A 14,311-nucleotide genomic window follows, 5' to 3' on the forward strand; every position below is an offset into this window, starting at 1 on the left:
AGCAACTATTATGACAGTTCTTTATTTAATTATAGGATGATTAAAAAAAAAATTGGGGTAGCCTCATCTCAAGAAATTCTAACACAAAAGTATAATATCCAAACATAAATACTAGTTAATTTTCAGGGAACCTTTCTCCAGAGTTTTATTAGAATGTACCATTACTTTTCCTTTTCTTCCCTTACCAAGAGTTTCCTTTTACAAAAATCACAAATAAAAAACCCAAATGGTAAGAAACCAGAGAAGGGAATTAATATTCACTGAGCATTTAAAACGTACTTGAGGGGCGCCTGGGTGGCTCAGTCGGTTAAGCGGCCGACTTCGGCTCAGGTCATGATCTCGCGGTCCGTGAGTTCGAGCCCCGCATCAGGCTCTGTGTGGATAGCTCAGAGCCTGGAGCCTGTTTCAGATTGTGTGTCTCCCTCTCTCTGACCCTCCCCCGTTCATGCTCTGTCTCTCTCTGCCTCAAAAATAAATAAACATTAAAAAAAATTAAAAAAAAAAAACGTACTTGATAATTGGGGCACCTGGGTGGCTCAGTCGGTTAAGCATCTGGCTTTGGCTCAGGTCATGATCTCACGGTTTGTGAGTTCGAACCCCACATCGGGCTCTGGGCTGACAGCTCAGAGCCTGGAGCCTGCTTCAGATTCTGTTTCCCTCTCTCTCTGCCCCTCCCCTTCTCATGCTCTGATTGTCTCTGTCTCAAAAATAAATAAAACATTAAAAAAATTTTTTTAAATGTACCTAATAAAATACTGATCCTTTTTTCCTATTAACTTAATCTTTAAAATAACCCTGAGAAATAATTATTCTCGCTTAGATGAGGAAACTGAAGCTTAGAAACCTTAAGCAACTGCTCTAAGAGGCCCTGATAATCTAAGAGCTTATATTAACCAGGATTTCTAATTATGAGTAAATCTATGTGTTCACCAAGTCTCCTTCTCTCTGTCTCTACAGATACACAGTTAAAATGAGAACTATAACATGGAGCGCCTGGGTGGGTTAGCTGGTTAAGCATCTGACTTTGGCTCAGGTCATGATCTTGCAGTGTGTGAGTTTAAGCCCCGTAACGGACTCAGTGCTGACAGTTCAGAGTCTGGAGCCTGCTTCAGATTGTGTCTCCCTCTCTCTCTCTACCCCTCCCCTGCTTGCAATCTGTCTCTCTCTCTCTCAAAAATAAATAAACATTAAAAATTTTTTTAAATGAGAATTAGAACAAAACACTGAATGATGAGTGAGAGCAATACACAGTGTTCTCTAGATGGCAGAAATAAATATAAAACCATAGAAATACTGCATTATCTCATACAAACCAGGCTCAGAAACGGTCAAATCAGAAATCCTAAAGGTCGTCTTCATGTAGAACAATGAAAATATAATGCTTTTAGGTGCTGGGTGAGATGGGACCCTACAGGTAGGTTTCAGTCTGAAACAGAACTCTGAGACTAATTTTCTTGACTTCTCCAAGCAGTTACGAAACCATCCCTTGACCTACCCTAGAATTTGCTAAGTGCCTACCATAGGTTTTGTCATGTTTAAGTACAAGGCAGCCTCTCCTAGAAGTTCTAAACCCACAGTTCACAGCTAAACACTTCCTCTTCCCCCTCCGCAAAAAACACTTGCAAATGAATGCAAAATTTGTGCATTTTTCTGGGATGAGACTTCATAGCTTTCTCCAGACTTCCAAAAGGAAATGAAAATGTCGAAGTTAAAAGTCACTGTTCTAGGCTCTGAGGCCAATACTCATATTGCCTCTGGAGTGGAATGGCATCTAGTGGCATCTAAAAGGAGTGGATGGCATCTAATAGGATTCTACAAGATAACATGTAGTACTGTCTATGCTATTTGGTCTCCAAGAAGTTTGTACATATTAAAAAGTTCTCTTTGAGACGTGATTCAGTATTTTGTTGAGATGAGCTTTGGAGCTTTCTGTCCAGGTTCTAATCTGGACTCTGCCACTTACTAGTTGGGTGATATTTGGCTCTCTGAGCCTCAGTTTCCTTATCTCTACAATGGGCCTAATAATAATAATAATAATAAGAGGACCTATTTAATATATCTGATAGGTAATGAGATAATGTGTTAAAAGTGCCTGGCACATAGTAGCACACTGCCAGTGACTGTTTGCTATGGGCACGGCATTAGTAGTGGTGGTGACTGTAACCACAGGATTCCTCCAGTTACTCTCTTGTAATTCTAGAATATAAATCCTGTTAATATTATTGCCATAGTATAGCAAAATCCATATCCATTTACTTAACACATATTGAGTACATACAAAGGTCTGTCATAATAAGTGGCATAAGATGAAATTCTCCACATAACACATTTAAAAATAAAAATACTGTGGTGCCTGGGTAGCTCATTTAGTTAAGCATTTGACTCTTGATTTCGGCTCAGGTCATGATCTCACGGTTCACAAGTTCAAGGCTTGCGTTGGGTTCTGTGCTGACAGCACGGAGCCTGCTTAGGATTCTCTCTCTCCCTCTCTGTCTGCCTCTCTCTCTCAAAATAAATAAACAAACATATTTAAAAATTTTTAGATAAAAACATCTTCTTTGAGCTTGTGGGTGTTTGTGGCTGAGAACTATTTCTTAGTGTTAGATTTCTTCTCAGTATTTCCTTTAATTCCTCTAAACCATTATGGAAGATGATATCAGAAACACTGAAATATGTCTAACAAGAATGGAGAGGCAGAGAGACATTCTCACGGATAGTTCTGGACAGTGCATTTCCTTTCCAGCAGGGTCCTTTCTGGGGGAAATAGCTTAGACCTGTCCTCCAAAAATTTAAACTGACTTCCTTCAAGAAAGCAATATTTTCAGCCTGTTTGGTTTCCTATGTTTTTACTGCTATATACTTTTGAAAAATATGTACCATATGCCTTCAATTCTGAAACACTGAGGGGCAATTGTGCTGGCAAAGTATATTTACACTGAATAAATAAATATTCTGACCAGTTAGAATAACTTGATGGCTGATAATGAGTGCTGTGAGAGTAATACACCAAAAATCTACCAGCTGAATTTTGTTTCACTCAGTAAATTTGGTAAAGGATTTTAATCCAGTGATATATACCTGTCTATATGCTTATTTGAACATAATTATGTGTGCACAATTCATAAAACCTATGGGTCCCTGGGTGGCTCAGTGGGTCAAGTGTCTGACTCTTGATTTCCACTCAGGTCATGATCTCACAGTTGTGAGACTGAGCCCCAAGTCAGGCTCCTCGCTGAGTGTGGACCCTGCTTGGGATTCTCTCTTCCTCCCCCCTCTGCCCCTCCCCTGCTTGTGCTCTCATGCTCTCTCTCTCTCTCTCAAAAAAAAAAAAAAAAAAAGATAAAATCCATACTAAAGATAGTATGCATTGGAGCCTAAAAAATCAAAAGGCCCATTTACAAACAATAAATTTAAATGCAAAAAATATGCAAACATTACAAAGAAGATTTTCTATTACAGACTCAGAAAGCCTCAGATTCATATAAACTAACAAGACTTGAATTAAGTGGATTCTGATGCTGCATTTCTCATTCTAAAGGCCTCTCTTCACAGAGTTGGCTGATGTATCAGGCTTTTTTGCGGTGGGGTAATAATTGACAGCAGGCTGACACACAGCCCAGGGAGAGCTCTGTCAGGAGGTCTCCTGGGCCTGGGGATCAGTGTGCTTAAAATATTAGGATTTGATAGAGTTAACACTTGCCCTTGAGCAGATGGTTTTGAACATTCTGTCAACACTGCCAGTGATTACTGCAAACAGATTCTTCATCCCAGAGGGATGGGAGTGAAGTGCTTTCTAGCTCCCGAGTCTCATCTAAGAGGTGTAAAACGTATCATTTCCAGGGTCTTCTCTCAGCTGTGAGAAGTGCAAACGTTTCCCACACCACGCAGCCAGAGCCGCGACTTAATCAAGAACCGTTACTGGGCCTGGGGGGGAGACACAGACCTGGCTGAACTTAAACTTAACTTGAATCCTTCTATTCTGCCCCTGGAATACTTTGGCCTTATGGATTTCTTTTTATAAGCTACCAGAAGGAGAGATTAACTATAGTGAGGCCAATGGAAGAAGAGGGGTGGGAGAATGGGGAAGATCCTGTGGATACTTTGAAACTTTCAGAAGTTCGGTTTTCAAAGTAGAAATTAACATACCTACCAGTACTTCCTTTCAATCTAGGAAATTCATTCTGGGGGAAATGTCTCTTCAAATGAAAAGCATTGTCTGCTCTTGCTGAGTGAGCTGGTTTACAGCACTGGGAAGTGAAATCATCAATGATGGGAAATCATAGAAAAGCAACTTGCAAGGTTCTCATCCTACGGTGGAACAAGCCAGTACAATCAGAAGAGGACACAGCAACTGCAGCATCATTCAGGAAGTACTTCCAAGAGCTTGCTCTCTGCCTAGAACCATAATGTCAGCAATGCCTCTGCTCCAAGTAAACGGAATGGCCTCTACTCTAAGCAAGAGTGACTGCAGAGTTCAGAAGATGGGACCTGCACTCATAGAACCTTTGCTGTGGAAGAAACTGATATGAGAACTCTCGTCTACAGTGATTACAACTTCATTATTAGAAAATAAGGTGCAAAAGAAACACCTCAATCTCCACCCTCTGGAAAAAAGCTGCTTTAACTGCCTGGTCCTGTTGGTCAGCTGATCTCCCCTGGCTGCCTCTCACCCTTCCTTCAGGGAGAAATGCCTTGCAGGACAACTGAGACTGTCAAGACCAATAAGCAGAGAGAATTTTTTTTTAAAGAAAAGTAGAGGGAATTGTGTGAGAAACAAAGCTTAAACATCCACAGATCCAGACCCGGGCTTTCATGCTAAAGGTTTATAACCTCCCCCTTCATTATATCATCTTGCAGTGATGCTCTGAACACCTGCACTATTAAATTCTTTTCTTGGATTTTTTCTAATAAGAAAAAATTAACAAAGTAAAATTTGTTGACAGTGTTCACAGTCAACGCAGTGGGTGTTCCACCTATGTGCTGTCACATTTTTCATGTTCACTTCTGCAGGTGCTAAATACATGCTGACAACAACATATGTTACCAATCTTAAATGTGTGTTTTTTTTTAACTCGTAATTAAGGAGTGCTCACAGCTTGAAAAAAAAAATACAGGTGAAAGCTGCGTCTGCCCAAAGATTTCTTCTTATTTACTTTTCCTCTGCTATTTAGGTAGTTCTTGAATGCAGCCTATATAGAAAAGTAAGCTCTTAAAATTATTATCTATGTAAATTATAGCCACAAAACAAATTTGTAACTTAATGCTAAAAGCATATGGTCTCACCTCCTCCCCAAGAAAACCCCATGTATTCCTTCCTTTTTAAAAAAAAAAAAATCTTGACTCTTAATTTCTCTTTCTCCATTTAATAACACATTTAGTCTTTCTGGGAAGTCACATGAACTTCTCCCAAAATATTTATTATACCATAGGCACCTCAAAGTTGAAGAAACATTGTCTAAGTGGAATATAATTCTTTGATCCTTTTGTTACTTTCTACCTTCTGCATAGTTAAATAATTAGCAAGAAATCATTGCAATTTTATCCTTATGAATTTCAGAGATAATTTCTTTTTATTCACCATCAGGGGACATATATAACAGCTTCCACCTTCCTCCTCTAGGGAGCAATGATGGGGGATTAATGAATGTTTTCAAAACAAGTATTACACTATTCTCTGACAGCTGGCAAGAAAGAGGTTAGAAGTGCTTTCCAAACTCAGTTGCTCTACCTGTGGCCCCCATCCTCCTTAATGCCAATCAGCCAAGCTCAGTCCACCCTCAGAGCCTCTGTTTTTTCCCACTCTATGCTCTTCACATAAACAAGGCGGGGACAAGATGGCTCTTCCTCAGAAGCCCTTTCTTGGAAACCCTCTCCAATGTTGCTTCACTGCAGAACTCAGACGCATGACCCTGCCTTGTGTGCTTTGAAGCAGTTGTCACTATCGTAAGTTACCTTAAAAAAACCAAAAACCAAAAAACAAACAAAAAACTTGGTTATTGTTTGTGTCTCTAAAATGTAAGCCCCATGAGATCAGGGACTATGCATTTGTCCTTTTTTCATCTAGCACAAAGCCTGGCACAGAGTAAATGCTCCATAAATATTTTCTGAATCCTAAAATCCTCTAATTCTAAAGTGTTCATTTCCTTTCACTTTGATAAAAGTTTACCTCCTCTCAATTAATAAATTGCTGAACAAAGATACAGCTATCTAGGCTGTTTCCTCCTGGATAGGTCTGATTCAGTAGGACTCTGGTAAAGCCCAAAACTGATAGTGATAGCCCCTGAGATGGTTTGGATGATCAGGCACATATAAGAAACATTCTTTTAGTGCCTTCCTACCCAGCTTGGTCCATGGACCAGCAGTGTCAGCACCACCAGAGAGCTTCTAGAAATGTAGACTCTCAGGCCCACTGTGGACCCATTGAATCAGAATCTGCATTAGCAAGACCCCATGGTGATCTCTGCCCTAGTGAACGGTTGAGAAGCACATTGCAGGCACATGTATTTCCAGACCAAATTTCCCCTGCCAATGAGATACAGGCACCAAGGATCACCAGGACACTCTGGAAGGGATGTTCACATAGGCCTCATGGCAGGAATGGAAGCTCTCTCACTGAAATGACCAGCTTAGTTCATCACATCTCCCAAACGGAACACGTAAATTCCAGACTAGTAAGTCTCACAGTGTGGCTCCAGACCAGCAGCATCAGCATCACTTAGAAACTTGTTAGAAATACAAATTTCCTGGCCCCATCTCAGATCTACTGAATTAGAAAATGGGGGTGGGAGCAAGATCAGCCTTTTAACCAGCTCTTCACAGGAAATTCTTATTCATACCAAAGTTTGAGAACTACAGTTTTAGATCAGAAGTTCCTAGCCTTTGCTGTACATTAAAAGCAGCTGGAGGGGTGCCTAGGTGGCTCAGTCATTTAAACATCTGACTCTTGATATCAGTTCAGGTCATGATCTCATAGTTCCTGAGATTGTGCCCCATATCAGGCTTTGTGCTGACAGCGTAGAGCCTGCTTCGGATTCTCTCTCCCTCTCTCTGCCCCTCCGTGCTCAGGCTGTCAGAAAGAAAGAAAGAAAGAAAGAAAGAAAGAAAGAAAGAAAGAAAGAAAGAGAGAGAGAGAGAGGGAGGGAGGGAGGGAGGAAGGAAGAAAGGGAGAGAGAGAAAGAAAGAAAGGAAGGAAGGAAGGAAGGAAGGAAGGAAGGAAGGAAGGAAGGAAAGAAAGATCTTTAAAAAAAGACAGTAGTTTTGAACTTTAGTATGCATGAGAATTTCACCTGGAGGACTTACTAAAACACAGATTGCCAGGCCCCACTCCTAGAGTTTCTGTATCGGCAGGTCTGGGGTGGGGCATAGAATCTCAGTCCTAACAAGTTACCAGATGATGCCATGTGGCTGGCCCTGAAGGAAAAGAAACACATGAGTCATGGTTCTAATCCTTAGCCAGCCCTTAATAGCTGTGTTACCTCAAGAGAAGTTATTCACTTCTTTGCATCTCAACTGTGTCCTAATAACTTAACCATTCTTCAGGGTTGTTGTGAGGAATAAATGAGTTAGGCCCAAAAACATTAAAGTAACTTCCCCAAGGATGCACAATTCCCCTAATAATTGGGTAATTAGAATTGAAACCTAAAAAGATTGGGTTCCCCATCTATTAATGAGCTACCCATGGTCAAACCCAATGGCCTTTTTCTAGTTCTCAGTCTCCTTGGTCTCCCTAGGTCATTAATGGCACCTGATTACTCCCTGAAAGATTCTTCTCTCTGGGTTGACATGTCAGAACATTATCCTATTCTTCTTACCAATTTGACTATTTCTTATATCTCCAAACCAGTATTTTAAACGTTTACATCTCTCCTAAACCCCAGACCTTGTCTAATTGCCTGCGGGGTATCACTGCAATATGCAATATGCCTCATTCTACCTCGTTCTTCTCCCGTATTTATTTTTGTTAATGGCACCGCTATCTCCTTAGGCACTCAGGTTCAAAACTTCTCAGGCATTTAGTTTGAAGCTTCTACTTACTGATTCTGCCTCTTTTCATAAAATATACTCCTTCTCTAGAAGGCCCTTAATATAATACCACTTCTCATTGCCAAAGTGACCAAGGAAAGTTATAGACAACACCTATGTTTTCCCTCTTTTTCTCAGAATTACATGGAAAATGAGCCATAATTTTTCCTTAATTTAGAATTTAGACCTTGGAATGTCTTGTGGTCTATTTTTCCTGTTAAGGGGAACCATAGAATAAACTATCTTCTCACATATGAAGATGCTTATCTTACCAGAAAAACTCATTCAAAGACACTCACACAGACATCAACAGACATGTATTTGAGTTGATGTAAGTTCTGAATGCTCAGAGACACTATCTGACAACAGCAGCTGGGAGACTTAAACTCATAATCCAATAGCACCATAATATAATGTATCATGCATATATGCACACTATTCTTTTTTTTGCACACAATTCTTTATTTTTTTAAGTTTATTTATTTTTTTTGAGAGAGAGAGAGCATTAGGAGGGAAGGCGCAGAAAGAGAGGGAGAGAGAGAACCCCAAGCAGGCTCTGCACTGTCAGCATGGAGCCAGATGTGGGGCTTAAACTCACAAACCGTGAGATCATGACCTGAGCCGAAACCAAGAGTTGGATGCCTAACTGACTGAGCCAGGTGTCTCTTTTGCATATTATTCTTTAAAACAATTATTTCAAAATTGTTTGAAATTTTTGGAAGCATTTATTCAGAGGGTAGGTGAAATGCATAATCTTTAAGGTCCAAGAGCATCAAGATGTATGTTTAAATTGTGAGAATTTGAAAGGCAAACTGTTTTAATGATATGAGCTAAGTAAGTAAGTTATTTCTAAACTCTATAAGTCCAAAGTTAGGACCCAGGGTCTACCCTTCCCTTCCCTTAACTGATATTGAAAATCATAGAGCTTTTGGACAAGCTATTTATTACCTTTATTTGTGAATGTCTCCAATTTATTTAGCAATAATCATAATACATTGTCAGAGACTGAAGTGAAGTCTTGAGAGAGACTGATTTTTAAAAGCACCCTTGTGCTCAGCTTGATCCTCTGAAACCGGTAGCCAAAAAGCAGTTTGTATCACTTGTTCTGGGGCTGGTCGCAGATTCGAGGAGGCCAATAGTACAATTAAACTGACTCTGCTGACCTGCAGTATTCTACACAGAAGTGAGGATACAGACTATACACAAAGTATAATTCACCAATGGTATACAAATGGTTTTTAGGAGCCAAACTAAATCACTTGGAATTTTGCCAAACTCAAAAAGGAAAAAAAAAAGCCATAACAATCTTCTTTCTGCTAAGAATAATTATGTGAAATGTTCCCAGTGGGGTTGCCACCTTATTAAGTACCCAATTGTGATCTACGGCTGCTAGGGACTGGCTAACAACATGATGAATGCCTTGTACAAGATCTATAGGAAGGACAAGCAAAGTTAAAGGGATATGTTATTGGGAAACATGAATGCAGCTGAAGTTCAGGGTCTCTTTATGAAATCATGTCTTTAATGTAATTATTGGACATTATTACACTTCTATAATAGAAAAGAATGGCCATCACTATTTAATTCCATTTATTCTATGTATTTATGTCTACATGCTCTCCAAGGGGCAATATGGAGAAACAGTACAAATTTAATTATTTTAATATTATTTAAAGAATCAGTGTCAATCACCATGCACATCCTTTACAAGGCACAATTTGTTTTAAAAAATTTAATTCATGTTATTCTTCAAGAGTAAGCTAGTATCCTAGTCACTAGAAAGGGTTAAAATACAGATGCTGTGAATGAAATGCATAATCCTTAAGGCCTTAGAGCATTAAGACATATCTGCTCCTTAGGGTCCATCTTTGTCCATAATCAATTTCTTCCCTTGGAGAACATTAATTGTCTCTAATGATAGCTTTCCATCAATACATCCTTGATCTTAAAAGGCCTGTACAGCTTTTTCCTTTATTCAATCAAATCATCTCTACAATTGCCCCCCTTTAGTAAGATAATGCCTTTTAAGCCTTGTATTTTAATATAAAAAATAAGAGGTAGCTGCAAATTCTAATGGAAGTGCTAACATTTGAGAACCAGGATGATGGCTTCCATTATCTTAAATAATGTTTGAAGATTATAGAAAGCACTGTGTTTCAAAAGGTGGAAACTAATCCACCACTTTCAAATTATTCCTTGTATAAAAATCTGTTCTGACATTAGGAAATTTTTGTGCCCCAATGATGGCATTGTATATTTAAATATTTGAATATAAAAGATAATTTTGCAGCTCTGAAAAAAGGCAAATAATTGCTATTTATAAGGACAAAATGACGAAGAATGCTGGGAATTGACAACTTTAAACACCAAAGACTTTTATTTTGTTACTCCTGAGAAGCCATTCTCACACTCCTCATTCAAATGACCACAATACAAACCAGCAGTTATTAAAATTATTTAATTTCTTCATGGCAATAAATAAATAAATAAATAAATAAGAAAACAAATAAGTAAAATTAAAAGCCCCCAGTCTCTTTGCGACCCACTAAAACACTAACAGTGTCTTGAGTTTCCACCCATTTGCCTTCTTCAAACACGCTTTTGTAAAAGCATGGAAATTCTTTTTTTTTTTTTTTTTTTTTTTTTTTTGCCATTCTACTGATTTGTTTCCATTTATATAGAGAACTGCTCTTGCACTGCTTTATCTAGGTTACTCAGGACAAATCTGTGTTTCTGTCCATGGCCTAACAACAGCTTCTGCAGAGATTGCCTTAATATTTATAATAGGTAAGGAACCTTGAGAAGAGACACTGATAGGACAAAAGCCATCTATCCTACAGAATTCTTCTTTGGGTAATTTCTATATTCAGTTAGAACATAGCAAAATTTCCATGCTGCATGTAAAGTACCGTTCTTATCGCTGCAAGGTTAGGAAGCCCTTCTCGCCAGAGTCCTGGCTTACATGTGTGCTTTCTCTCTTAAAAATCTGCCAGCATTCTAGGAAATAGATGAAGAGACTCTGTGGAATGTAATTAACTGCAAAGCCCAGGTGATTAAAAAAACGATTAAAAGAAAATCACAGACACAACACGGAAAGGAACTTATTTGTTGGGGGGAAAAAAGGTGGGTGGGGGAGATAAACAGAAAAAATTACTAATTTGGGATTTCTATAGTAATATGTATAATTCTAGGTGCTAATATTACATTATGAATTAAAATACAAGCAACATTTCATAAATACATTGCCTGCAAAAGGAACAGGGAAGGAAATGTTAGAATTCTCTATGGGGAGAAAACATGTATATGTAGGTAGATAATATCACCCTAACAAATATCAAACCTAAAGAAAACACACACAAAAGTGAGACCAGTTAACAACCAAGATAAGAGATGAAAATTGCCACTAAAGCAGATCAACTTTATTCAATGCCCTGATAAGCACCTATTTGCTCTTCCCCATTATGCTTTCTTAGTATTTATAAATTATCATTTAATTATGCTGGCAAGTGGTAATTGTCAAATAAAGCTCAGATAGGCATAAGCCCTCAGGCTGCACATGACAGAAAAATATCTGTTAAAGCTGGGCTGATTCACACGCTTAGGAAATAATTTCCTTTCTTCTTTTTATCCTTGCCAACAAATTATATGAACTGGCACTTTGTGCTTTGTAGGCATTTTGAAGTCTATGCAGATTACAGAAAAGAAAAATTAGTTGTTTCAATATCTACCATTCCTAAATTATTCTGCTGATTTAAGACATCACGAACCACGAGAACAAAAGAGTGCAAAGATCAAGAAATTCAAACCTTTCTCTACTTATAGTTTATGCTCAGGGTCATTTTCAATTGAGGAAATCAAGATTTGGAGAATTATTTTACATATTGTATAATGGATTTTACATAAAGTAGGAATTGGAACATGACATTCATCCCATTAGGAGAGACACAGAAATCTCTTTTTCCTTAAGTCTCTTACTACTTAGGTTTAATTAGTACCCATCCATCCCACCTCTTTTGTATGAACTAGTTGCAGCACTCGGCTGTGGAGCATAAACACAAATAGATAATGTGTACATAAGGATAAGTTGAACACCAAGAGGCAATTTAATTTACATCTAATATTTAGACAGAATGCTGCATTTTGGTTATATAGAAAGCCACATGTGAATTATTTTTTATTGGCAAGATTGAGCAGAGAAGACACAGGGAAATATCTATTCCCCCATCTTTTGCTTGAGAGAGAGAGAGGGAAAAGGAGAAGTACAGGAAGGGGTGGGGAGGAAAGGAAGTAAAACTGTAAAAAAACAAAAAGTCTAAGCAAACTCAAGTTCCCTCTGTGCACAAATTCTTTTCCTGTCACTCCCCTTCTCCCTCTCTGCACTCCAGCGACCCTGGGCTACTCTGGGGGCCCTGAAGGTGGCATATTGCCTCCTACCCCAGAGGGTTTGCTCACGTTCTTCTCACTGCTTGGAAAACCCTTTTACAACATCAACCCCACTCCCTTCTTCACCTCCAATGTTAACATAATTCAAACATCCTTTCTTTGGGAAAGCTTTCTCTGAATCCCTACTCCCGCCTCCAGACAAGATCATGTTATTATACCCTCACAGCCCTTAGTACAATTCAAGAAAAAGAATAATAACAAATATAAAGTGTTTACTGTGTGCCAGGCTACTATATATTCTAAGAAAAACCTCAAAGTAACCTGTGGAGGAAGATAATGAGGCCCGAAAACATTAAGTCACTTGTCCAAGATTCCATAGCTAGAAAGTGGTAGAACCAGGACTCAAATCCATGTCTGGGTCCAGAGCGAGTGCTCTTAGCCACCACTTCTTACTGCCATATTTATTTGCACAATCATCTAGCCACTGCTTGTCAACTCCCTCCACTGCTTATCTCCCACACACTAGTTGGTAAATTCCATGAGGCCAGCAATCATGTTTATTTTACCCACGCTGATCCACATTAGGTACTCAATAAATAATTATTGAATCAATGACTGAACAATTAGCTCAAAATCAAGACATGGATTGGAAGCTGAAGGCTGCTGCATCTCTCAGTTATCTGAGCCGCCAACACAGCTCCTCCATATTTGGAGACCTGTCTAGGATCTTAATCCAGTGAGGTACTTGGCCAGCAGACAGAACTTCATGTGTCTTTGCTTCGTGTGTCAGTAAGTAAGGAGCTTTTGCTTGTTTTTGTTTTTTAATGGATTTGTTTTTTAATGACCTCCAAGGCATTAAGTGAAATAAAGTCAGAGAAAGACAAATACTATATGATCTCTCTTATATGTGGAATCAATCAAACAATCAAACCAAGCTCATTGTTACAAAGAACAGATTTGTGGTTGCCAGAAGTGGGGGATGGGTGAATTGTTTTTGTTTTTCTTTTAGTTTAAATAAATTGAATTTTTAAAAATGGCTTAATCCTTTCATTTTTAAAGGCTATGAGTAAAAACCAAAGTGTTATTGATACTCGAAAGCATTTAAGTTCTGTAAAAAACAATGCTATTTCCACAAATGTTTTCTTTTGAGACAGAGTAGGTATTGAGTTTAGTAGTCAGTTATAATACTGACTCAAAAATACTCTGAATGCATAGTAATGTTGGTACATTTGGCATATTATGCTGCCAGAATACAGAGTGCACCCCAGGTACAATCTGTGTATTATTAATACTTATTCATAGTCAACAGAATGTTAATAATGTTCTGTCAAAATGCATAACTCATATTTGAATATGCAGTCTAGCCTTGAATAATTCAATTCTTTATACCTGAAAATGAACATTACTCATTTGAAAACTTAGCCATTTTTCTGTTTTTGCTTTGTTTGTGCATACTTTTAGAGCATTTTAGTCCATGATGTGGGCTATTCAGTAACTGATGCAAATTTTCTTTAAAAAAAAAAAAAAACAACTTTTTTAGCAATCAAAATACAAAAACACATCCAGACTGGCACTTGGGAAACTGAACATAACCTCAATTCAGGCAGCCCTTTTTAAATAAGAGATGTTCCTACACAGACACACAGGCTATTAATTGAGAATTGCAAGGCTAAACTGTATTCGTATCTTGGAATTCATAAATGGTTTTCAGCTACTTATTTATTTCCATAGGCACTACTCTAACCCAGTCAAAAACTCTTTTAAAACAAAGTCACTATTTTCAAAGAATATTTTATATCTTCCGTATTACATTGTTTCTGCTACTTTAATCTATTCAGGATATTGTTGTAGCATTGAAGCACTTTCCATTATAATTAGAAACTTAGCTTTAAAAAAAATAAAGCAT

The sequence above is a fragment of the Leopardus geoffroyi genome, chromosome C2 (assembly GCF_018350155.1).
Source record: "Leopardus geoffroyi isolate Oge1 chromosome C2, O.geoffroyi_Oge1_pat1.0, whole genome shotgun sequence".
NCBI lineage: Eukaryota > Metazoa > Chordata > Mammalia > Carnivora > Felidae > Leopardus > Leopardus geoffroyi.